General features: G+C 48.4%; 1 long non-coding RNA gene across 1 annotated transcript in view; it reads left to right on the plus strand.

Moving 5' to 3' along the window:
* The first annotated feature begins 5,210 nt into the window (after positions 1-5,210).
* Positions 5,211-25,182, plus strand: part of LOC105494688 (uncharacterized) — a 33,133-nt gene continuing 13,161 nt past the window's right edge. The window contains exon 1 of the long non-coding RNA XR_011623338.1: positions 5,211-5,557. This is a non-coding gene — a long non-coding RNA (uncharacterized lncRNA). The remainder of the gene's footprint in view (positions 5,558-25,182) is intronic.

The following is a 25,182-nucleotide window of genomic DNA, read 5'->3' on the forward strand; positions in this document are numbered from 1 at the left end:
GGGTTGGGGGGGCAGGAAAGGGGAGGAGAGAGAGGTTGGGGGAAGCCGGTCTGGTAGGGGAAGATGGTGCATCCAGTTTGGAGGTGTTGAGTTGGAGAGAGATGTCCGGGGACAGTTGGCTGAACAAGTCTGGAGCGCAGGAGGATGCTCCTAGCTGGAGATGATGATACAGAGAGTAAGCTGTGGTGCCCAGTACAGACAAAAGGAGCCAGGCCTGGGTGTCCAGACCAACTGTGGCCTTAGTGCTTGGTGGAAGTTGGAGGGATGCCCCCCCATTCAGTCTCTCTGACCTTCCACACGGTAATGAAGATCCCGCCCTCCTCACCCAGCGGGCCCCTCTGTAATCGGCTTCCCTGGGGATGTTTGAGCGAAATGGAATAGCGAGGCAGGCAGGGAAGAAGGGAGGGAGAACTGGTTATCGCTTCCCCTCAGCTCCAAGTGGATAATTACACAGCTCTCTGAGCCCCAGGACTGGGCCAGGCGGCAATCCATACAGACAGCCTTTCAAAATTAATGGGACTCCAAGGGGTTTGGGGTGGGGGAGCACCAAGGCTGAAAGAGGCTGAGGAGAGAGAAACTAGACTTGGGAAGACTGTGTCTGACAGAAAGAGCCCAAGATGCAGGGTCTGAAGCAGAGATGGAGGGAAAGAGCAGGAAAGTTGAAGGGAAAGAGAGGTTAAGTCACCTGCTCAGAGTCACACAGCAACAAAGCTGGGATTTGGCCTCTGTTTGTCTGTGTCCAGAGTGCATGCTCTTCACCCATTCCATGGTGGACCTTCTCCCTCACTGAGAAAGTCCCTGGAAACAGGCCTTCAGCACACAAACCCTGCATCAGAGCTGCTTCCCGTCTGAGTGAAGGTGGGGACCTAGGGAAGAGCAGTGACTTCTGTAGATGTGAGGGAGGAAAAGGGAGCAGGTGTGACGGATCCTTCCAGTCAGCTCGCACGGGGCCCCTCCCTCCCCTGTTGGAACTGAGGGCACCTCTGCATCCCGCCCCTCCGCACCCCCAGCAGTATGCCTCTCTAGCATGCTTCTGGATTTATCTGGAGTTTGGTTTATAGTTATTGTGTCAATGGTAATCTCTTAGTTCTATAAATGTACCATGGCTATGTGAGATGTTATCAGTAGAAGGTATACAGGAGCTATTTGTACTATCTTTGTAGTTTTTAGATTCTTCCAAAATAAAAAGTTTATTATAAAAAACCCACAACCAACAGCAGATTGCAGCTGTTGGTTGGGGGCAGGGAAGGGGGTTAATGAGGGGAGAGGTCAGGGCCCCAGAGGGGAACTGGGGTGCGGAATATTGATGCAGGCCCCCACGGCAGTGTTCTCATATGAGGGCCCTCTGGCACTCGAGTTAAGCCAGTCGGGTCAGTATCATTCACCTAGGTCCCCATTGGCCATGTCACCAGGGCCTCAACCTGAGTCTACACTGTGTGCACTCAAGATTCAGTCCACTAGGAGGGGTGAGGATGCCTGGGTGGGGGGTGGTGGGGGGAGGGGAAGCACCGGAAATATCTACAACTTACTTCACATCTGTTACATGCTGGTAAGTCTCCTAAGCTGCTTCATATACAGCATCAATTTGAATTCTCACAAAATCTCATTTCCTGGAGGAGTCTGAAGCACAGAGAGGTTAAGTAACTTGCCTAAGGTCACACAGTATGTTCTGACCAGAACTCTTCTGATAGCCAGGATGGGAGACCTTTTAAAGCTTGTCCCATGAAAGGGACACACTGTAGGTGCGGCAGGACTTCCACATCTCCCAGGGCAGGAGCCACTGGACCAGCAGGTTTCTGCTGGTTTAGCTTGGGAGCTAGCAGGACTGAGATGGGCTCTGGCCTCTCTCCTGGGAGCTTCTTGGGCATCTCGGCTTGGCATTTCTCTGCATGGTTGCTCTGTTCTCTCTTACACCTGGTCTCCAAGGCTATTCTGCCCGCTCTACTCCACAGTGGAGCTCAGTCTCTCCTCCTGGCCCCTGCGCCCATTGCTCCCAGTCTAGCTGAAGGAGTGACTGATTGGCCCAGCTCCTCCTCGTGATGATTGGCTGCCCTTAGGTCCAGGTGTCTGTGACCTGGATGGGCAAGACAAGCAGGATTGTATGGTTCAGTGCCATGAGCCCCGGCTCTGCAGGTGGATTGCTTAGATTTGAATCCCACTTTCTCCCTGTGTGACCCTGGGCAAGTGACTTCACCTTTCTGTGCTCTCGGCTCATCCTCGGAGGTAACAGTGCTATCTTCTCCATGTGAAGACTGAATACATGATGCTGTGTGAATGAATGCATGCAGAGCCCTGGCCCAGAGGACGCACTCTGCCACCACCGCTTGTTGCCATTATTATTACTGCCATCATAGATCACGGTGTGTCTACTTGGCAGAGGCAGCGAGTAGGGGAGGGAGTGATGGACACCCCTCCTACACCCAGCCAGCCCAGGGACTGCTCATCCTCATGCTCCTAACCTGTCTGTGAATCTGGGTGAAAGACTTCCTAAGGAAGGGGAGAGTTCAGGCTTCAGGCTTCAAGGTGTGTGTGTGTGTGTGTGTGTGTGTGTGTGTCTGTGTGTGCACGCACACGTGGAGAAGTAATGTCCCCTCTCCCGCCCCCCACTGCCGTTCCTGAGCCCCTGGGCTATGGCCTTGCTTTGTCTCTTATGCCCTGACAGTGGTGAGGGAGGGCTCTTCCCTACCTCAGCAGAGCACGGGTAGATGTGTGTGTAAATGATAGGCTTTTAGGGGGAAAGTAAGGACTGTGCCTCACAATCAGGAATCTTCCAGGATTACAGAAGACTCTGACTGCATCTGGGTAAATGAGCAAGTGGGTGCTGGGAAAGGAAGGCAGATCTTGTGGGCAGAGCTGCAAAGCCTGAGCTCCTCCCATCCTGGTCTGTGGAACACCTACTTCTCCCACCTCAGAGTCCTGCCTAGAAGTCTCTCTGCACCCCAACCCCGCCCCCCGCCTCCAGCTGCTGGGCACATTGGTGCAGATCGCAGGCACAAGAAACCTGAGGGCTCTGGTGCTAGGATGGCTCAGGCCTTCAGGTATGGGGCCCAGGCAAGGCGTGGGATGGGGAAGAAAGGCCAAGAGGAGGCTGAGTTATCCTAGCAAACAATAAGACATTGCACATGTGCACACCTACAAAGCACCTAGAAACATCTCTAGCTCACGGTGAGTGCTACCCAGGTGCTATTAACGCAAATGAAGATAGGTGAGACCGAAGAAACCTGTGTCAGAAGCTGCCAGAGTCCGCTGACAACCAGAACACAGCCTCCTCGGGACCCCACACCTGCTGGAGAGAGGGGACACCAGCACGGGATTCGGTGCTTGCTTTGTGCCAGATAAGGTTCATTTAATCCCAACAGCCACACAATGAGATGTGACGATCATCGGCCCATCTTCCAGGCCAGAAGATGAAGGCTGAAAGAGGTTAAACAACTCTTTTTCTGTTCATTTGGAGCACGCCAAGATGATGTCTTTGCACCTGCTCTTCCCTGTCTGCAGTGCTTATGCTCTGCCCTAAAATATTCACAAAGCCAGTATACGAAGCTGTAACAAATCACCCCCAAATTTAATAGCTTACAATCACAAGTGTTTATTATCTCCAAGTTTCTGTGGGTCAGGAATTCTGGAGCAGCTTCAGGAGCACATGATGATGTTTATGGGACCTGGGCACTTTTGCCTTTTTTGGCCTCTTCCCTTTTCTAAGAATATTTGAAAAATTACATTTCATGATTGTGTTGGTATTAAAGGTAAATATATTAGTGTTATAAATTAAAAACATGTTCTTTGACCTAAAAGTTCCTTCTTTCTCTGATTTTAAAGGAAGTGTAAAACATTTTCTCTAGTTCTAAATGTCTTGTGGGCGCAAGGCACGGTGCCTCTTGTGTTTAGTGGACAAATTGACCCTCAGTGGCTTAGCCAGGTAGTTCTGGCTCAGGGTCACTCATGTGGCTGCAGTCACCTGAAGGCTTGACTGAGGCTGGAGGGTCCATTTCCATGATGGTGTACTCATGGTTACTGGCAGGAGGCCTCTGTTCCCCGCTGTGGGCCTCGCAATGGTTTGACTTGAGTGTCCTCATTGACAGCTGCTTCCCCTAGAGTGAGAGAGGGGAAAGTAGGGTGGAATCCTTTCATGCCATATCTTGGAAGTCGTCCATGGTCAAATATCATTACTTCTGCCACATTATTCTTGTGAGTCATTAAATACAGCTTGCATGTAAGGGACATAGGGGAAGGGAAATTAGGCTCCACTTTTTGAAGGCAGTGGATAGACATATTCAAAAACCATCATACTTGACTTCAGACAGGCCAAGACCCTTCCCTAAGTCACCTAATTTTGACCCTTGTTGCCACCCTCCAAGTCCCCTATAACACATCACTCAACTTATCGCTATCAGAGATTACCTTGTTCGTTGATCCAATTGTCTGTCTGCCCCAGCTGGAAGGGAAGCTCCTCCGTGGGAGGAGACCTTGTATGTCTGTTCTCTGCCGTTGTTCTAGGGTCTAGCATAAAGCCCAGCACCCATGAGGCTCTCAGTAAGTATTTGGTGAATGAAGGAATGAGAGAATGAATGAGCGTTGGGGGTGGTGGTGGGAGAACCTGCGGTCACTTCAAACTGGTGGTGGAAGGGGCGTGTGTGGAGAGGCCGAAGCGCTCTGCTTGGGGTTTGTTGGCCTGGGATGGTCTCCAAGGCCCAGGGGATTGGGAAGGAGGTCTCGTAGGGAAGAGCAGGGTAGAACAGTAAGGGAGTGAGAGGCCTGGAGAGGCTGGATGACCAGAAGGCATGGGATTACCTTGTGAGTGGGGACCCCAGATTATAAGATCTAGTGGGGTCTAGTTGCTACAGATGTAGGAACAGGAAAATTACAATGCATTATGGCAGATGCGTAACAGAAGTGTGTTCAGGACCCATTGGGCTGGACGCTGATGCTGACTGGTGATGGAGGACTTTGCTTTTGGCCACACCCTTGACTGTGGACTTTGCTCACTTGCGGAGGTGTTAGGGGATTGCTGAGTCCTGGGGAGACACTTGGCTTCTGGTCACTGCAAGACTGGCTCACCTGCCCGAGCTGCTCCATTCAGCCGCTGGGGGGCAGCAGAGGCCCAGGCTTGGCGGCAGCGCCCGGGCTCCTGCAGCCTCCGCCCTCAGAGCCGTTCTCTGCGGCCAGCTACCAGCAACCAGCTCCTGCTCCTGTAGGGGCAGAAGCTGCTGGGTGGGGTGGAGGTCCCAAGTTTGGGGTGTTCCAGTCTGTGCTCCTGCTGCTGAATTGTTCCTTCCACTCTCCCCTGAGCCTTCTCCTAGTATCCTTTCCTCCTCTACAAATCTTCCCCGAAGATGAAAGCAGGTGGGGGTAGGGTAGGGGCCTGGAAATTGTCGACTTCAGTAAAGGAGTTGGACTTTACCCTAAGAGCCATGGAAAGTTCACTGAAGTGCCTGATTTGTGTTTTCGGAAAGGTACCCCTGGCTACTGGGAAGCAGAAAGCACAGACAAGAAGCTGCTTCAATGGCCCAGGTGGGAGAGGAGTCGGAGAAGAACCAGTGAGACAATGAGGCGGATGGTGGGTACCCCCTGCTGGGACATGGGGAGAGCTGGGCTGAGTGCAGGGGGGCAGTGCTGAACCCCAGAATGAGCACACTATTGCAGTGGTGGCAGAGGGTTCAGGACACAGGGCACCCCGCCCAGATAGGCCTGAGTTCAAGGCCAGGATTCCCTTCATGGGGGTGACAGCAGGCAGGAGGGGAGCAGCCCCCCATCCTAGATGGACTGGCTTGCTAGAAAGTGACTCAGGAACAGGGGCCAGGGACGCACAGCTGAGCACAAAGTGAGGTGTTGGGCTTGACCGTGGTGGAGTCTCTGACCAGAGCTAGGCTCAGAAGGGCAGCTGGCCCTCTAATTCCTAAAGGCTGTTCTCTCATGCCATGTGCTCCAAAGGTGCTGTCACCAGACATCAGGGACAGTGTGAGGAAACCCTAGAGGATTAGCCTGGTCTTGGCCCTGATCTCGAGTTGACTGAAGCCCTACACTTTTCTACTTGGGACTGAATCCACAGGCCTCACCAGCCTTTGTGCCTGCTGCCTGCTGGCCTTCACCCCACCTGGCTCCAGGTCCTCCAGGTCCTCTAGGTTGGTACTGAGCTGGAAGCTGGCTGTGTGATCACAGGTGGCCTTGTGCCCAGAGACTACACTTGGGCTGGCTCTAGCAGAGGGCCTCGCTGCCTCCCAGGGCTCATAAGGGGGACTGCTACTCTAAAGTCTTGCTGTAGGTGGTGCAGGACTCATCCCTGAGCCTCCAGGAAGGTTTGGCCCAGAGACTGCATACAGTTGGGCTGGGTCTAGCAGAGGGCCTGGCTGCCTCCCAGGGCTCATAAGGGGGACCGCTCCTGTAAACTGTTGCTGTAGACGGTGAAGGACTCATCCCTGAGCTGCCAGGAAGGTTTGGGCTTGTGCCCCTCTCCCCCTTCCCACCGGCTGTTACTGGCATCTACAGCATTCTCTCGCTGCTCTCTTTTACCTGGCCAACTCCTAGTCATCTTTATGTCTCAGTTTAAATGCCACTTCCTTGGAAACAATTTTAGTGCACCCATTATTCTTTCTCAGAGCATCCTTTGCTTTTCCTGCAGTGTATTTATTACAACTTATTATACTTTTATTTTGAGTGAGAGAGTGAGAGAGAGAGAATGTGTGTGTGTGTGTGTGTGTGTGTGTGTGTGTGTGTTAACATCTTGACCCCCTGAATAGACTGGAAGCTCCCTGGAGACTGGAAGCATGTCTGTTTTACTCATCATTATAGTCCCCAGGCCTGGGATACTGCAGGCGCTCTAAAAATATTTGTTGAATGGGTGAAGGAAAGAAAGAATAAATGCATTATGGATGCCCCTGGGGACGCCCTATGTGTTGGGAATTCATAAAGCCAGAGTAAACCTGGCATCTCACTGGATCATCAATTTTACTTGATGGTAAGGAATTAGAAGTATTCTATTTACTTATTAATCAAATATTTTACATTACAAAAGTAATACATGTTCCTTGTCAAAATTCAATCAATAGGTGTTATTTTTATATTGAAACAAACTCTGACACATTATGGAGTAAAATGAAAAGTTCACTTGACTTTTAAAGAGAAAATAGGAGGCTTCAAAGACATTTTGAGCTTAAGAGGGGCCAGACTGGCCTGTGGTGCAGGCTCCTGCAGGGATGAGGTCACTCCTGTGGGTTAGGGCACCTCCATGGGAGAGGCTGAGAAACTGCTGTTAGGCAATTGCACTGTTGTTGGCATTGTGGCTGCAGAGCCCGGGTGCTGACTGCATTTGGAGAGAAAGCAAACGCCCGCTTTATATAACGAGAAGTGGGCTGGTCAGACTCCAGGGGCAGGGGCCTGGAGGAGAAGAGTGTTTTTACGGAGGAGTGGGGATGCAGCGAGGCTTTCTAGGGGGTATCAGGAAGGAAACCTTCCTGGCAATGATATAATAAAAATCCTTTGCAAAGAGTGAGAGAGTTTACCCCCAGGGCGAGGGTGCTGTAACAGGTCAGCCACTTCAGAGGGGCTGGCTGTCCCAGGCTGGGGGCATCAGGGTTGGGGAGTACCGGGGAGGTGGGGAAGTAAGTGGCGGGGGATGCCATTGGATTGCCTGAAGGGGTAACCCACGGCCATCCAGGGAGACCAGCATTGAGCGGGCCATGGAGAATGACACTGTTACGTGCAAAATGTACAGCTCGAGGTGGAGTCAAAGATGTGGGCCTGGAGCCTGCAAGATCTGGGTTCAAACCCCAGCTCTGCCGTTTTTAGTGATGTGACTTTGGTCAAGTCCTTTCCTCTCAACCTCATTTGCTCCATTGGCACAAGGGGAATCCTGATCACCATCCTGAAGGGGGTTGTGATGGTTCCATTAGGAATTTGTTCTCTGCACGTTCAAATCACCTGGGTAGTGTTTTAAAAAATACTGATGTCTGGGCTTCAGCTCAACTACCTGAAGCAGAATCTCTGGGAGTGCATCCCCAGCATCTAGGATGCTTTGGCAGAGTCCCAGGTGATTCCGTGTGCAGCCGGGGAGAATCCCTGCCAGAGGTGATCTGAACACAGCCTTATGATTGTCTCCAGCAGAGGAAGAGGCTCTGGCTGCCCCAGGCTTTGTGGTCAGTCCACAAGCTGCTTTGTGCCTCTCACTGGGCTTTTCTCCTCTGCCTGGCTTGTTTGCTCTTTGTCTGGGTCCCAGCTGTCAGGGACAGGGCACGAGCCAAGTGCCCACCGGGATGCAGCTGCTTTCTGTCCAGTGGCCTTGGGAGTGACAGACAGATGCAGACCTACCGGGAGAATGACGCAGGGGTGGACAAGCCAGGCCGAGAGCGAGGAACACCCCTCCTTCCCCGCAAGGAAGATCCAGAAAGAGATTGACTTGGTGCTAAACTTGAACTGCACCAGAAGCCCCGGGGATTGGGGAAGGGGTGTTAAAATACAGATCGCCAGGTCACCCATCCCAGGGCATCGGCTTTGGTAGGTCTAGGGTGGGGCTGGGAATGTGCACTTCTGACAGATTCCCAGGTGACACTGCTGCCCCCTACGCTTTGAGAACCACTGACTTAGAGGCCCACAGAGAAGTCAGCTACACACCAGCTCCGCCCACACATACCCAGAGCCAGAGAGCAGCAGGCCCAGAGGATTGGCGGGCAGTCAAGCAACCCACAGACACACTCTAGTCAGAGGAGGCACCGAGGAGGCGAGAGACCCAGACGCACATCAGCAGAGCTGGGGAGACAGGGACCCCAGTGTAGACCCAGGGAGGAGACACCTAAGGGACAGAGGCAGTGACACCCTGGTCCCTCACCCCAGCTCAGAGAATGACCTCGGGAGAGAGAGTGGTAGGCTGACCCAACGACAGACAGACAGACCTACTGGAGGACAGAGTAGGGTGGAGATTGGCAGTGTGTGAGCACCGAGCAGTCGGGGGGAACAACAGATAGATAAACTGACTGGAGGACAGAGAGGCGGGTAGAGATTCGCAGTGCGTGAGCGCTGAGCAGCCGGGGGGAGCTCTAGGGTGTGCTGGTGCCAACGTGTACCCCTCAATTTTCAGGACATTTGCCAGTGAATTGTAAACCCTTAATTGTTGGAAGTTAGCCCTGGTGGGATTGTTCACCCTGGGTGAACACCCTGTAAACCCCATGTGCTGGCAACTTTAGAAGCAATGGCTCCTCTTTTCTGGCCTAGGTTTGACCCATGTGGGACTTTTTGCCGTTCTGCTCAAAGGTCAGGTCCTGCCACCTCCTCCAGGAAGCCTTTCTGACTGCTCCACCCATGCGGCAGATGCTTGTCTCCTGGGAGTTCTGTGGCGTCAGCTTCTCAAGCCTTCTGTGGATTTTTCAGGGCTTTGGTTCATTATTTCTGGTGTGACTCTGGGTTGCGTCACCCCCTTCCCGGCCCTCAGTGTCCCTAGTGGGGATTGGCTGAAGGATCCCTAGGGCCTCTTCCACTTGAACTAATTTGTGTTTAGTCTCTCTTTCCTACCTTTTTGATTGTGTTCCCCTGTCCTTGAAATTTTCTTGAGTAAGGCCCATCAATATATGTATGTTCATTTATGAAACCTGTACATACATTATGAGACATATATAAAGTATAAATTTAAAAGGATGAGATAAAAATACAAATAGAAGTTACTATGTGTGTATATATACACACATATAAATATATGTAAATAAATATATATTTATATATTTATTTTCAACAGTGCTTGAGAAGTAATATAAATATACGGTAACTGTAAATATTCTATTACTGTTATCAAATAATCAAAGAACAGGGGTAGCTGTTCGCTCATTATCTGATAATAACAGTAATAGAATATTTACTCAGCGCTCTTGCTATGAGCTGGGTACTGTGCTAATTGCTTTACATGAATTGACTCTTTTAAGCTCCTTAACAGCCCTATGAGGTGGGCACCATCATCATCTCTACTTCCCAGGTGGGGAGACTGAGGCACAGAGATGGTGGGTAACTTGCCCATGATCACACAGCCAGTAGATAGTGTGACTGGGATTTGAACCCTGGTCCAGCCACCAAGCTCAAGTCACCTGTTAGAGGGCAATTGACGGAGGTTCTGCCTCCAAGCCCTGGTCCCTCAACCGGCATGCTCCCAGACGTGAGGACCACGCTGTCTGTGTCTGTTTTCTTTTTTCTTCTTCTTCTTTTCTTTTCTTTTTTTTGAGACTGAGTCTCACTCTGTCACCCAGGCTGGAGTTGGAGTGCAGTGGTGTGATTTCAGTTCACTGCAACCTCCGCCTCTGGGGTTCAAGCAATTCTCCTGCCTCAGCCTCCCGAGCAACTGGGATTACAGATGCCCACCACCACGCCCGGGTAATTTTTGTAGTTTTAGTAGAGACGGAGTTTCACCATGTCGGTCAGGCTGGTCTCAAACTCCTGACCTCCAGTGATTCACCTGCCTCGGCCTCCCAAAGTGCTGGGATTACAGGTGTGAGCCACCGCGCCCGGCCCATTCTGCCTGTTTTCATTAGAACCACTGCTAAATAGTCTCTGAGAACTTCTTGGACTTCTGGTGTCCTGTCCAGGAGCTGTACCTGCATTATCTCATTGACTCCTTCCTCAAAGCCCACCAGGGCAGTATTGCTATCTTTACAAAGCCTGAGCCCAGGAGGCAGTGCCCTTCCCAGGGACCTGGCTGGGCACTCTCCTGCCACCCTAGTTGAGCAGGAGGGTGAGATTTCCCTATAAACATTAGGAGAACATTAGGAGATACATCAGGCTGCCCTAGAAACTAGGCTCTAGTTAAGTGCTTGAAAAGTAATTATAAACTCCAGAATATCTTTCAGCCGAGCAGGTGGCTGGAAAATTAGAAATCTATTTCTGAGACACCTTCTGCTTTCCAGAAAGGCTGAGGTTATGTTTCAGGCAGGTCAAGTGCTGGTGGCCTCTGTGGAGTGTGTGTTTGTGTGTGTGTGTGTGTGCGCGCGCGCGTGCGTGCACGGTGCAGCACTGAGGGGCCAAGGAGAGAGGAGACGCCAATCTGGGGGTGTAGCTGTCATGCCTGCCCTTCCCTGGCACTCCGTGCAGTGTGGAGGCGGCAGGCGCCTCCTCTCTGGTGTCACCCCTTGAGAGCTGGGTTGCTAGGACACCGGAGCCAAGGAGATGCCAGTTGATTTGCCAAACAATTTTTCTTCCAATTAGGAATAATTAGACAAAGGGAGAAAGTGTGTGCTTTGATGGTGGCAAGAGAGGCTTGGAGCTTGGGGACCCCGAGGAGCTGTTAGGGTTTCGTGGCTGAAGATGGTTAGGAGTGTTGCCCCACCCCTGGGAAGGAGCCTCTTTCTGGACCCATGGCACCCACCTTGGGGGAGAGAGGAGCAGATCTCACATTTATTAAGTGTCTACTACATGTGTGCAGCCCTCTTTCATGCTCACGACAAGCCAGGAAGAGGGACTAGGATCTCGTGTGGTCTCTTCACTGCTTGCAGCCATGCTGGGCTCCCTCAGTTCCCAAACTTCTTGAGGTTTTTGCACACACTCTTCTGTCTGTCCAGAGTGCTTGCTCTCCTTTATGTAGCCGGCTCCTTCTCGCCCTCCAGGTGACCACTCTTATTATCCACAATAGGCCCTCATGCCAGCTTTCCCCCCACAGCCCCTGGCTGCCTCCCTGCGTGGTACTCATTATGGCTTGCAGTTATTTTATTTGTTCGGTCACTTGTTTTCTCGTCTGTCTTCCTAGCTAGAACATCACATTTGTGAAGACGGTGTGTGGCACATGGAAAGGTCTCAGTAAATATTCGTGGAATGAATGAATGAAGATCTCTGTTCAAAAGGAAGTGGAGGCTTAGTGAATCTGAAGTTCTTCCCTATGGTCTGCAGCTCAGTAAGGGGTAGAGGGGTAGACCCAGGCCTTCACCTTGTGTCCCCCTTGCACCCAAGCTGGCGCTCTTCCCATGGCATCACACTGCCTGCAACCAGGGGCGGCCTCTGTCTGTTCCCCTCTTTCCAAAGAGGCTTGCATCAAGGGAAGGCTGCTGGGCCTCCTTGGATACAAAGACTCCAAGTGCTAGCAATGGAGCAGTGCAGGGTAGTGGTCCCTGGAGTCTACCTGTCTGGGTTCAAATTCCAGACCTGGGCTGAGTGCGGTGGTTCACACCTGTAATCCCAGCACTTTGGGAGGCCGAAGTGGGGGGATCATGAGGTCAGGATATCGAGACCATCCTGGCCAACATGGTGAAACCCCATCTCTGCTAAAAATACAAAAATTAGCTGGGTGTGGTGGCGCGTGCCTGTAATTCCAGCTATTCAGGAGGCTGAGGCAGGAGAATCGCTCGAACCCGGGAGGTGGAGGTTGCAGTGAGCTGAGATCATGCCAACGCACTCCAGCCTGAGAGACACAGTGAGGCTCCATCTCACAAAACAAAACAAAACAAAACAAAACAAAACAAAACAAAACAAAACAAAACCCAAAATTGCAGCTCTGCCTGGCTGGGCCTCAGTGCTCCTGGCTGTGGTGTGGAATAACAACAGAACCCATTTCTCAAGGGTCTTGTGAGGATACAATGAGACAATGCACGTGGAATGTTTAGAGTGGTGCCTGGCACATAGGAAGTGCCTCCTATGATACAAGTTATGGGAAAAATTGGGGTGACAGACAGCTTTGATCCTTCCCGCTTGTGTCAGTGACACATAGTGGGCCAGATGATGCGGCCCTTTAGGTGCCTGGCATAAATTATTCATCTTGGCATCTGAGGCCTCACATTCTTAAGAGCTCCACTATTAGGAAGCTGAGAGAAGCTAGCCAATGTGAGAGAGCCCAGTACAGTGTCTGGCACATAATAAGTGTTCAGTAAAATGGCAGTTGAACCACTCTTGAAATAGCCAGGCTGAAAGTCCAACTGACTGTCAAAACTCTCCACCTGGGTATGCCTTTGGTCCTTCAAATGCAAGAATAAAAATAGCTACTGAATTATAAGGCCACTGTGCCTGGCTTTTTCATGTACTTTTAACTATTTGAAATTATCCTATTTAACTCATTTATTACCTATCTCTTCCCACTAGAATGAAAGCTCCAGGAAAGAGGGATTTGTCTCCTTTTTCATTGCTCTTTTCTCCATGCCCAGGGCAGTGCCTGGCTCATAGCAGACCTCCAGGGAAATATTTGTTGAGTTAATTGCCGTCATGTCTGTTATGGATCCTGTATTAGACTCCTATTGTTGTAACCAATGACCACAAATGTTATGATTTAAAACAGTAACATATTTAATATCCTACAGTTCTGGAGGGGAGAAGTCTAAAATGGGCCACAGTTTGTGTTCGTTTTGGAGGCTCTGGGAGATCATCTGTTTCCTTGCCTTTTCTATCTTCTAGAGGCTTCCCACAATCCTTGGATTGTGGTTCGGCATCACTCTGACCTCTGATTCAATCATCACGTCTCCTCTGACTCTGGCCCTCCTGCCTCCCTCTCAGACCACTCAGAGAATCCAGTATAATCTCCTCATCTGAAGATCCTTAGCTTGATCATACCTGCAAAGTCTCTTTTGCCCTATAAGATAACACTCACAAATTCCAGGAATTAAAATGGGAACATCTTTGGGGGGCTGTGATTCTGCCTGTTGCAGGCCTGATACGCCCTCTGTTCTTTCCGATGATTTATTCTCTTTCTCTCTACTTTCTTCTTTTTCCCCCATCCCACCGCCCCACACCGCTGGCCCCCCAGGCTCCACAACATCAAGGGTCTGCCTTCAAGGACAGACCATGGTTTCTCTTCCCAACGGCTCTTCGCTCTGAACTCTGGGAGTGATAAGGGGATTCTAAGACTTCTTAACATTTAATATTCAGGTGCTCTGGTACACTGTAGTGTTGTTAGGCACTGAAATGCAGGCAATTTTTGTTGTACGGGTATTTTTTCAGTATTTTAGAAACATCTGAATCACAGCTGTCTGAAGTCTACTCAGAGAGTGATACACTGCACTAAGATTTCCAACTAAACAAAGGTGTATTCACGTAGAAGGCATGCTGATCACCTTCTGGCCCTCTCTGAGACCCTTCCAAGTCCTCTTAGTGTGGATTTAATTCCCTCACCCTGGGCGATAGTGAAGATGCAGAGCTGAATGTCTTTCCCCTGTTTCAGCCACTGTGTTCCCTTTAGAGCCACTTTGGGTCTGTGATGGAGTCTACCTAGGATCAGGTGGTGGGGAGGACTTTAAAGAAAATGGGAAGAAAGTTTGGTTAGGAGACTTAGGAGAGAAGAGAGTGGAAAAGGTATAGGGAGATTTCCTAGACCCAATTCTCAGACTTCTCCACTCTCTTCACCAATTTACTTAACCAACCCTCATTAAGAACTTAACATGTGGCCGGGCGTGGTGGCTCACACCTGTCATCCCAGTACTTTGGGAGGCTGAGGTGGGTGGATCACTTGAGGTCAGGAGTGAGGCAGGTGGATCACTTGAGGTCAGGAGTTCAAGACCAGCCTGACCAACATGGTGAAACCCTGTCTCTATTAAAAATAAAAAAATTAGCTGGGCATGGTGGTACATGCCTGTAATCCCAGCTACTCAGGAGGCTAGGCAGGAGAATCACTTGAACCTGGGAAGTGGAGGTTGCAGTGAGCTGAGATTGCACCATTGCATTCCAGCCTGGGTGACAGAGTGAGACTTTGTCTCAAAAAAAAAAAAAAAAGAACGTGACATCTTAACCTGTGCCAGGCACCTTTCTAAGCACCTTATATATATTAATGAATTTACTCTTCAAAACAACCCATTGAAGTAGGTCTTATGATTAACCCTGCTTCACAGACAAAGGCACAGAAAGGATAAACAACTTGCTCAAGGTCTCACAGTGATGAGCGGAGCTGGACTGGACCCAGGCAGTTTGGCATCGGATCCCACAAGTTCACTACTGCACGATGCTGGATTTTGCCTGATAGCTAAATTCCCTCTGATTTCCTCCTCCTTCTTCCCAAGCCAGCTCTGATATGGTTTGGCTGTGTCTCCACTGCAATTTCATCTTGAATTCCTGCACGTTGTGGGAGGGACCTGGTGGGAGGTCACTGAATCATGACGGCAGGTCTTTCCCGTGCTGTTCTAGTGAGAGTGAATAAGTCTCATGAGATCTGATGGTTTTAAAAAGCAAAGTTTCCCTGCACAAGCTCTCTTCTCTCGTCTGCCACCATGTGAGATGGGCCTTTCACATTCTGCTATGATTGTGAGGCCTCCCCAGCCACATGGAACTGTAAGTCCAATAAACCTCTTTCTTTTGTAAATTGCCCAGTCTTGGGTATGTCTTTATCAGCAGTGTGAAAATGGACTAATACAAGCTCCTTCCTCATGGGCCCTGCTCCTTCTTCTCTGATAATTTATTTTGGCCAGGATCTTGTCTCCATCATTATACCTGGAGAGACTCAAACCAGAAAGATGGAGGAAGCTTAGTTATTTATCCTGGCCCATCTCAGATAAAGCAGCATTTGAGGACCCTGTGTGGGTTCAGTGGTGATCATAGTTTGCTTTTTAAAAAATTGGCATTTTAGTATCCTTTTAACAAATTATGGAAATACAACAAGGGATTATTTTGCTCCAGAGCTGCAGCCACTAGGTCAGAATCAGAGCATGGTTAACGATGAGGCCATGGGGCAGTGACCTGGAGCACCCGCCTATATGGAATTCCACACCTCTTCGGAATAAATTGCAAACTAACTGAGGTTTCCTTACCAGACCCTGTATGTGGCACGTAGAATGTCAATGAGTCCTACTTCTGCAACACCCTCAAAGGGATCACTCCCCAACATTGTGGACATAGGTTATTTCTTTTACTTCAAATAGCAGTTCTATGAAGTATGCATTACTATGTGCATTTTATAGATGAGAAAATTAGGCTCAAAGAGGCTCAGTAATCTGTCCAAAGTCACAGCTAGTAAGAGGCAGAGCTGGAGGGTGAACGTGGAGTTGGCTGTGTCCAGGGCTTGTGGTTTTAATGTCGTTCCTCTGCTGCCCCAAGAGGTGGATAGTGGGGGAAGAAATGGCCTGCAACGCTTCCTCCTCCCTCTCCATCTCACAGCCAGTGTGGGGCAAAAGTGCCTGCAGTGAACTTAGGTCTGCGGCTCGTAATAAGTACTTGTGTGTTGTGGAGGTGCAAGCATCGTGACTGGAAGAAAAGAGAAAGGAAGGAAGACAAGAAGGCTTCAAGAAAGAAGTGGCATTTGAATGAGGCCTTTGATACAGGGAAGGGCCTGTCTCCATTTATGACTGTGTGCACATGGGTGGGTTCATTCACTTATGATTTCCTGAACCCTTACTATGTGCCAGATCCTATGCTGGGCACAGAGTACACATTAGTGAGTAGAAGAGGCATTGCCCTGCCCTCTCTAAGCTACAGTCTGTGGCAGCACTATCCAAGGGAACTTTCTGGGCCGATGGAAATAACTCATGGTGTTCAGTGGAATAGCCACTGGCCACATGTGGTTACTGCAGGTTTGAAATGTGGCTAGTGGCCGGGCGAGGTGGCTCACGCCTGTAATCCCAGCACTTTAGGAGGCCAAGGCGGGTGGATCATGAGGTCAGGAGGTCGAGACCATCTTGGCTAACACGGTGGAACTCTGTCTCTACTAAAAATACAAAAAATTAGCCGGGCGTGGTGGCGGGCACCTGTAGTCCCAGCTACTCAGGAGGCTGAGGCAGGAGAATGGTGTGAACCCAGTAGGCAGAGCTCGCAGTGAGCTGAGATCATGCCACTGCACTCCAGCCTTGGTGATAGAGTAAGACTCTGTCTCAAAAAAAAAAAAAAAAAAAAAAAGAAAAAAGAAAAAAAAAAGAAATGTGGCTAGTGTGACAGGAACTGAATTTTACATTTTTAAATTAATTTTGTATTTAACTTTAGTTAATTTAAATTTGAATAGTCACACGAGGCCAGTGGCTGTGCTATTGGACAGTGCAAGTTTAGAGGGAAAGGCAGACAGTAAACATAAAGAAGTGCTTATGGTGATGAGTGCTATGCAGGAAGCAAGACCCAGTGGATCAGAATAATGGGGAGTGTCCTGTTTAGACTGAGTGATCAGAGGAGGCCTCTCTGAGGAGGTGACGGTTCAACAGAGACCTAGAAGATGAGTGTGGGCCATAGGAAGAGTCAGGGGCAGAGGGAAGAGTGGGAGAGAGGCCCTGAGTAGGGAAGGGGTGGGTGTGCCTGAGGCAGTGCGAGGAGGCCAATGGGTGAGAGTGTTGTGGGCGAGTGGAGGGGATGCAGGAGATGAGGTCAGGGCATGAGGGGAACAGGGTCTGATCATGTAGGCTTGTAGACTCGGTTAAGGAGCCTGCACTTATGTAAAGTGCAAATGATGTCACAAAAAGGTCTCTTGCTCTTACTGCCACAGATTGTAGGTGGCGACAGTGGAAAAAATGACCTCAGGGAGGAACTATAGCAATGGCCCGGGGTTGGGGAGATGGGGGCGTGGAGTGGAATGATGGCTTTGGAGATGAGGGATTTGACTGAATTCAAGACATACTTTCAAGGCAGACATGGCAGATAGCCTGGCTGTGAGGGGTAAGGAAGATTCTCGGGTTCTTGGCCCGAACCACTGGGCAAATGGTGGAACCATTTTCAGAGAAGAGAAAGTTAACAACAAAAAATCAAGAATCCAGGCAGTTGCATGGTCATCCAGATGGTTGTTTGAAGTCGGAGGGAAGCTGAGTGTTTATCTGATTATGTTGTGTCTCTGTGGGCTGAGTATGTGAGCACAGTCTGTGTGGGCGAGCATGCATTGATGTTTGTACACATTTTTGCTTTGGGGAAAGTAAATGCATCCATTTGGGGTGGGGTGAGTGTGTATGCACATGAAGGTCTGTATTTGGATGACTATAGGAATGTCTGCACACATCTGTGCAGGTGTGGGTGGGGTCAGTGTATGTGAGTGTGTACCTCTGTGTGTGTCTGCACGTGGGGTGAGAATGTCTGTCTCGGGTTCAGGGTGAGCCCAGGCCTCGTTTATATCTGTGAGATGCGTATAAGGGAGGTTTGTGTGTATGCATCTGCGTGTATGCAGGGTGAAGGCGTGCGCGTGTGTGGGGTGACTGTGTGCAAGTTGCTGTACGTGTGTGGATGCAGCAAGTGTGTATCTTCATGCACGAGGGTGGAGCTGCATGTAGTTGCCCATTTCTTCCTCTATGAGGCGTGAGTGTGTGTGGTGTAAGGTCTGTGAATGCACATCTATTTGGGGGATCATATGCACAGACCTGTGTGTGTCTGTCTATGGGGAGAGTGCATGCACATACGTGCACAGGCATGGAAGGGGGATGTTCCAGGGATAGGTGTGTATGGGGGCGTGTGCCCATCTGTGCCGTTTGACTGCAAGTCACAGAGGCAGCGGCCTGCAGAACATGTTACGTCATGTTTATAGGTCTCTCAACTTTAAAGCATTTTAAATTTCCAACCCAAGGTGACCCCAGTGGATGGCAGAGCCATTTGTTCCTTGCTTTGATTTAAAAAGAAAGTTTCCAGAGTAGAATCCCTTCTGCCCCCAGCGGGGCAGTCCCACCTGATTCTTTGACTCTTCAGTGGAAGGAGGACCCAGACGTGGGTTCCCAAACAGTTTGGGTGGATGGGGACATGGAGAGCGAGCTGGGGAGAGCTCTTTGAGTGTGGAGAAGGAGGAGGAGTAGAGGCTGGAGTGATAATGGGAACGAGGAGGTGGGAAGAAATCAAGCCCTCTCCTCACTAGGGCAGGCCCAGGACACAAAGGCTTGCAGACGTGTTCTCTTTTGCATACCCTCTTTCTTTCTTGTCTTCTTGAGGATTTGCACTTGGCCTTTTGCTTCTCACAGTACACACACTCCCTGAGCAACTTGACCTCTAGCTGCTCAAGGCAACCCCTGATACCATAAATCCCTTTCCAAGCTGCCCTGGGCACCTTCTGGGACCCCTCCTGTGTGCCTTTGTCAACCAAGAGTGTCCACCACTTTCGTTTCATTATACTCCAAGTTGCTGTGGTGATGTCTCCTGTTCCTATTGAAGCCCAGAGTGTCAGCTGTGTCCCCCAGACAGAAGGGGGAGGGGCCACAACTCCTGCTTGTCACAGTGTGTGCTGAGGGCCTGAGGGGCTGCTCCCAGCTCAGCTGCTTGCAGAGACCCACGGAGGTAGGAGAGAAACAGCTCCTCAAACTTCAACTTGTAAAGGTGAGGAGATGGAGGCCACCTTGTGCCAGATCTCAGGGATGAGGTGGTTGGGGTTGTGCTGGAGCACTGAGTGACACACCAGAGCTGTGCTAGAACCTCCTTTACCTTCCTCTTTGGACCAAGTTTGGACCTCAGTTTTCCTTTCCCTTAGATGAGTTCTCCCTCCTTCATGGCAACAGCTCCTGGTGGGCCTGCCTTACCCCTCCTGCAGATGTGCTAGAGTCCAAGGATGCACATAGATTGAATCCCGGCTCTCAGACCTCTGCACCCGTTGATACCACCTCTCTGGTGATCTCACTTGCTAGCCATTTGGGTCTCATTTGAAACAGATATTCATCATAACACGTTTTTCTGGCTTTGAATCAGGCATGAATCTGGGGCTTGGAACTGAGTTCCATAGGGGTCTCTTTCTTTACCATTGGTCAGTTGTAGACTCTCAGGATGGACCTCTCACCCCACCAAGGGATAAGCCTACAATCTGGGTCTCCTTAACATCCTTTCCACCATGGGACTTCCTGGACCAGATCTTGTCATGTCCCTTGAACTTACCTTGTAGGAATTCTGTCTATACCCCCAGCTGGTAAGGGGGCAGGAGAATCCTCAACAAAGACCTGGGGATGTGTCTTTTGGAAACTTAAGGCACCTTAAAGCCAAGTTGATGACTTTTTTTTTTTTTTTTTAAACAGAGTATCGCTCTGTCACCCAGGCTGGAGTGCAGTGGTATGATCTCAGATCACTGTAACCTCCACCTCCCGGGCTCAAGCGATTCTCCTGCCTCAGCCTCCCTAGTAGCTGGAATTACAGGTGTGTATCACCACGCCTGGCTAATTTTTGTATTTTTAGTAGAGACACGGTTTCACCATGTTGGCCAGGCTGGTCTCAAACTCCTGGCCTCAAATGATCTGCCTGCCTTGGCCTCCCAAAGTGCTGAGTCACAGGTGTGAACCACTGCATGCAGTCTTTTTTTAAATAAGAAAAATAGTCTTATTGTTTCGTAGAAATAGTGTCTAATCACTGTGGAGTAGGACAGCTTAATGGCTAAGCACATGGACTGTGGAGCCTGGCTGCCTGGGTCTGACTCCTGTCTTTGTCAGTTTCTGGCTGTGTAACTGTAGGCAAGCTATTTGACCTCTGCGAGCCTTAGTATTCCAGTCCTCTAAGATAGAGGTAATAGCAGTATCCACATTGTAGCGTTGTTATTAGGATAAGATGAGTTAACATATGTAAGGGATTTACTGGAGTCTGCAGCACAGAGTAGGTATAATAGATGCACCTTCATTATTATTCTTGAACACTTTCAATGCGGAAGAAAGCAAAATCGACACCAAATGCTATCACCCAGGGGACCTTCATCCAGACATCTCTCTTGGGGCTAAAACACACATAGTTTTATATAAATGTGATTTATGATAGGTATTGTTCACATACCTTTTTTTCTATTTAACCGTCTGTCTTAGAGATTTTTCCATATCAGTCCCTATAGATCTACTTCATTCTTTGAAAATTAGTATTAATGAGCTACAATTTATTTGCCTGATCTATCACTGACTTGTGGGAGTGAAGGTTGTTTTCAGTTCTTCTCTATTGCAAACAATACTGTGTGTGTATGCTATGCATATGTCTTCTTTTGCGTTTGAGCTGTTATCTCCTTGAGCTGAATTCTAGAAGTGGGAACGCTGGGTTAAAGAGTACGCACATTTTACATCTTGATATATGTGGCCAAGCTGCCCTTTGGAAAGGTTGTCCTAGTTCCTAGTTTACACTCTTTCTGTTCTCTCTCTTTGATGTCTTCTCGTTAAACCTTTTTCATTTTGATTCTGGGTCTCCCATTATGTCCCCCTTGTGCCCTGAGGTAAGGCCACCTGGATGCAGAAGGAAGCTGGATGAACACTTTTTTTTTTTTTTAAATTGGTCCATGAGATCATGAGCTGCCAGGAAAGTGTTGCCACTGAAGGCACTTTCTGATGTGGCCGTTGAGGGGCCTGCTGTGCCACTGCAGTTCTTCCTGAAGCAGAAAGGGTGAACTGTGAAGCATGAGGAAGCCTGTTGAAAAGTGACTTTGATGAATGTTAAGCATTGTTCTCTCCAGGCTGCAGATCGAAGCAGCCCGGTTGATTTTACCGGATTTTGCATGTGAATAGAGGCTTGGAGTGGCAGATTACCCTTTTCAAAGATGGTCACAACAATAGCGTCCATGCCATATGTTTGTGTACAATGGGAACCTTGCCATGCCCCATCAAGAGGTGGAGTCTAATTCCCTTCTTCTTGAATCTAGGCTGGCTTGTGACTGCTTCGACTAATGGAGTCTGGTGGAAGGGATGCCCTGCTTGAATTCTGGAACCACAAATTTGGGAGTAAAATAAAACAGTGGTCATTCTACATTTCGGGGGTCATCTATTACACAACCGTAATATCTGGAATGTTTAGCTACTGCTTACTGGGGAAGACAGTCCAGTGAAGTGCAGCAGTTTTCAACCTTAGGGTACCTGAGAGTCAACTGGAGCTCTCGTGAATGACGCAGATTCCTGGGCTCCACCTCCAGAGGTTCTGACTCACTGGACTTAGTGTGGGGCTGAGAAATCTGCATTTTTAAAATGAGCACCCTAGGAAATTCTGACACTGGGTAACCAACCGAAAACTTTGGTGCATCATGTGAGAGCAAAAGCTGAGGAGCCAGAAAGACTTGGATCTGAATTCTGGTTCCGTGGCTACCATCTATCTGTGCCTTCGTTCCTCATCTATAGAGTGCAGGCAACCATGTTTCCTACTTCATGGTGGTATTGAGGGGTTAGATGAGATAATGTGTGTGGTCCTTACCATAGTCCTGACACGTAATGAATACAAGGAAATAGTGTTTGACATTGTAGCCTCATGGGGCAAGGATTCTTAAGGGTTCTCCCCAGTGCTTTGATATTAAATAGAAAATGTCGTGTTTGGATGTATTTAACTAGGAATGGGGTCCAGAGTTTTAATCAGATTCTCAAAGAGTCCTATGTCTAAAGAAGGTTGAGAACGCTCAAGAGAAAGTTTCTGCTGTTTGACCTGGCTCCAGCCTCAAGAGCCCATTTTCCTTCCAACTGAAGCCTCTTGACCATACTCACGGGGTTGGCTTCATTCCAGAGCATGAAAGAATGACTTTCAGGTGTCCTAGTTTCACCTTCTGGGACTCAGTGAAAGTATAAGGTGGTTGGAACAGCATGGACAAAGATCTGGAAGTGGGGTTGAGCTGGAGCCCACAGGAGGCGGCAAGCTGATGATCAGAGAAAGAGGCAGTTTAGAGTCAGATCACAAATATTTAGAATGTCCAGTTAGGGAGTAAAGAAATAGGGAGGCAAGGCCACCTTCTGAGCAGGAAAGTGGCAGGATCATCCTTGCGATTGAGTAAGACATCTCCGTGATGCTGGTTGAGGCAGGATGGTGGCTTGGTTGTTAAGGCAAGGGAAGAACCCTGGATTGAGGAACAGGCTCAGTGCAAAGGCAAACTGCAATGTTCCTGCCTGGGAATTTTGGAAGAGCTGTTAGCAGCTGACTGCTTCTGTACCTCCCCTGCCTGGGCGTGTGTGGTTGACGGAAGAGCAAAGGACTCCATTCTTTGGGCTGGAATGCCAAGGCCTGGGTGGTGGTGTGGCAGAGGGAAAATTAAACTCCGGCTGTGTCCTTGAGTAAGCCACTCCTCTTCTCTTGGCCTCAGTTTTCCCATTAGTAGAATGAGGGGTTAGGAGACGTGGGTAGGTTTGTGACTGCTTCATCCTGTTTCTTGGAGCCCTGCTATCGCAGAGTAGGAATGGCAAGCCTGTTTTAACTTCTGTGCCACTGCTGTCTGGAGTGTGTGCTGAGCTGGATTCTGAAGTGGAATCTGGGCTCAGTGGGGAAGAGCTCTGATAGATTAGCAATGCCTGCCCTGGTGACTTGGACAGTGGCCTGTCTCATTAATGTCCCATCATATGGAAACCTTATGTTCACATGGCATGACTTTAGTCACTCAGGTTAATATCTATGTCACAATTTTTGCTCTGTCTATATACCATCTCAATTAACTTAATTTAAAATTAGTATTTCTTAAAAATGGACTCATTTTGAAATTATATTGATTATTTACATGATTGTGAATCAGGATTATTTAAAAACACACATGCAGCTAAGTCTAATTTTTATTCCTAATCCCTTTCCCCTGTTCTTGCCTGTCCTCCCAGAGACAATTGTTTTTATTTGTTTTTGGTTTATCTTTCTATTGTTCCCTTTTTGCAAGTTACATAGTACATTGTTACTTTTCTAAACTCTGTTGATCGGTAAAAGGGCCAAAATGTTATTTTCTTTTTCTTATCTAAATTAAAAACGATAATCTTATTGTAGTATAATTGTGGTATAATGTATATACAGAAAAGTACACACATCTTAAGTGTACAGCTCCGTGAGTTGAAAATTGGAAACTCAAAGAGTGAATGTATCCATCTAATCAACTCTCAGGTTAAGAAAGGAAAGTGTTCCCAGGTCTCCGCAAACATCCTGCAGGGTTACCAGTTTATTAGATGTTTGGGTATCTTCTTTTTTGGAGTGCCTATGTCTTTGGGTAATTTTTCATTTGCATTTTATCTGCCTTTTTACAACTGGTGCGTAGGGCTTCTTCATACATTCTAGTTGTGTGTCTAATGTTGATTACAAATATTGCAATAATATTGTATTCTGTGGTTTTTATTTTACTCTCTCAGTGGTGTCCTTTGAAAAAAAGAAGTTCTGAATTTTGAAATAGTCTGGTTTATCCATCTTTTTCTATATGATTAATAATTTTTTGTTCCGTTTAAGTAACTCTAACCCCAAAGGCATAAGGCCCTCTTACGTTTATCATCTAGAAGCTTTCTTGTCCTATCTTTAAAATGTAGGATACTTGGAACAGACTTTTGTGTATGTTAAGGTAGGGGTCTGAATTCCATTTTTTCCATACAGCTATCCCACAGACCCAGCACCATTTATTGAGAAGACAATCCCTTTCCCCTGTACTTCAGGGATTCCATCTAAAAAAATTGAGTATCATTTTGAATCATGAGTTTGACGCGCTAAATTATTTTTGTAAAATACATTAAAGTAGATATATATGTGAAAATAAAAAATGTTTAATGTGCATTAAACCACCTAAAATCATCTTACGTACGACACTTTAGGAAACCCTTCAGTGGGATGTTGAGATAACAGCCACAGGTAAGGGAAGAAATTCTCAAAGTACATTTTAAAAATTCCTTTAAGAATTCATTATATAAGAAGTTCATATTTGTTTTAGAAGCAATAGAAAATACAGTTAACTATAAAGAAGTAAATAAAAATCCCCTATAACCCTCTTACCCAGAGGTAAATACTCTTGCCATTTTGGTATATTCTTTTTCAGCCATTCCCCCCCCCCCCCCCCACACACTGTATTATATAAAAAAGGGGTAATGAAATACATACTATGTTGTATCCTTAATTTTTACTTAATGTGTTCTTAACAACTCTTCGTGTCGATAAATCATATTTTTACATAATAATTTTATTAGATGTCTAGGCGTGATATGCTAACTGGCTCCCACTTCTTCCATTCCCCTAAATGTAGATTCTTATTCCTTTCTTCCTGTCGCTAAGCCCTTGCCTTCCAGACCCTCAATTTAATAGTACCTACCACCAAGCTGAAGAAATAAAGCCAGACTGGGTGCGGTGGCTCACGCCTGTAATCCCAGCACTTTGGGAGGCCGAGGCAGGCGGATCACGAGGTCAGGAGTTCAAGATCAGCCTGGTCAACATGGCAAAACCCTGTCTCTACTGAAAATACAAAAATTAGCCAGGTGTGGTGGCATGCTCCTGTAATCCCATCTACTCAGGAGACAGGAGAATCGCTTGAACCCAGGAGGTGGAGGTTGTAGTGAGCCGAGATTATGCCACTGTACTCCAGCCTGGGCGACAGAGCAAGACTCTGTCTCAGAAAAAAAAAAAAAAAAGAAAGAAGGAAAGAAAGAAAAAAAGTCCTCCTTTGATTCCTCCTTATCTGATTCCGTTTTCCTTCCTGTCTCCTGAGTC

This window comes from Macaca nemestrina, chromosome 1 (genome assembly GCF_043159975.1).
Source record: "Macaca nemestrina isolate mMacNem1 chromosome 1, mMacNem.hap1, whole genome shotgun sequence".
NCBI lineage: Eukaryota > Metazoa > Chordata > Mammalia > Primates > Cercopithecidae > Macaca > Macaca nemestrina.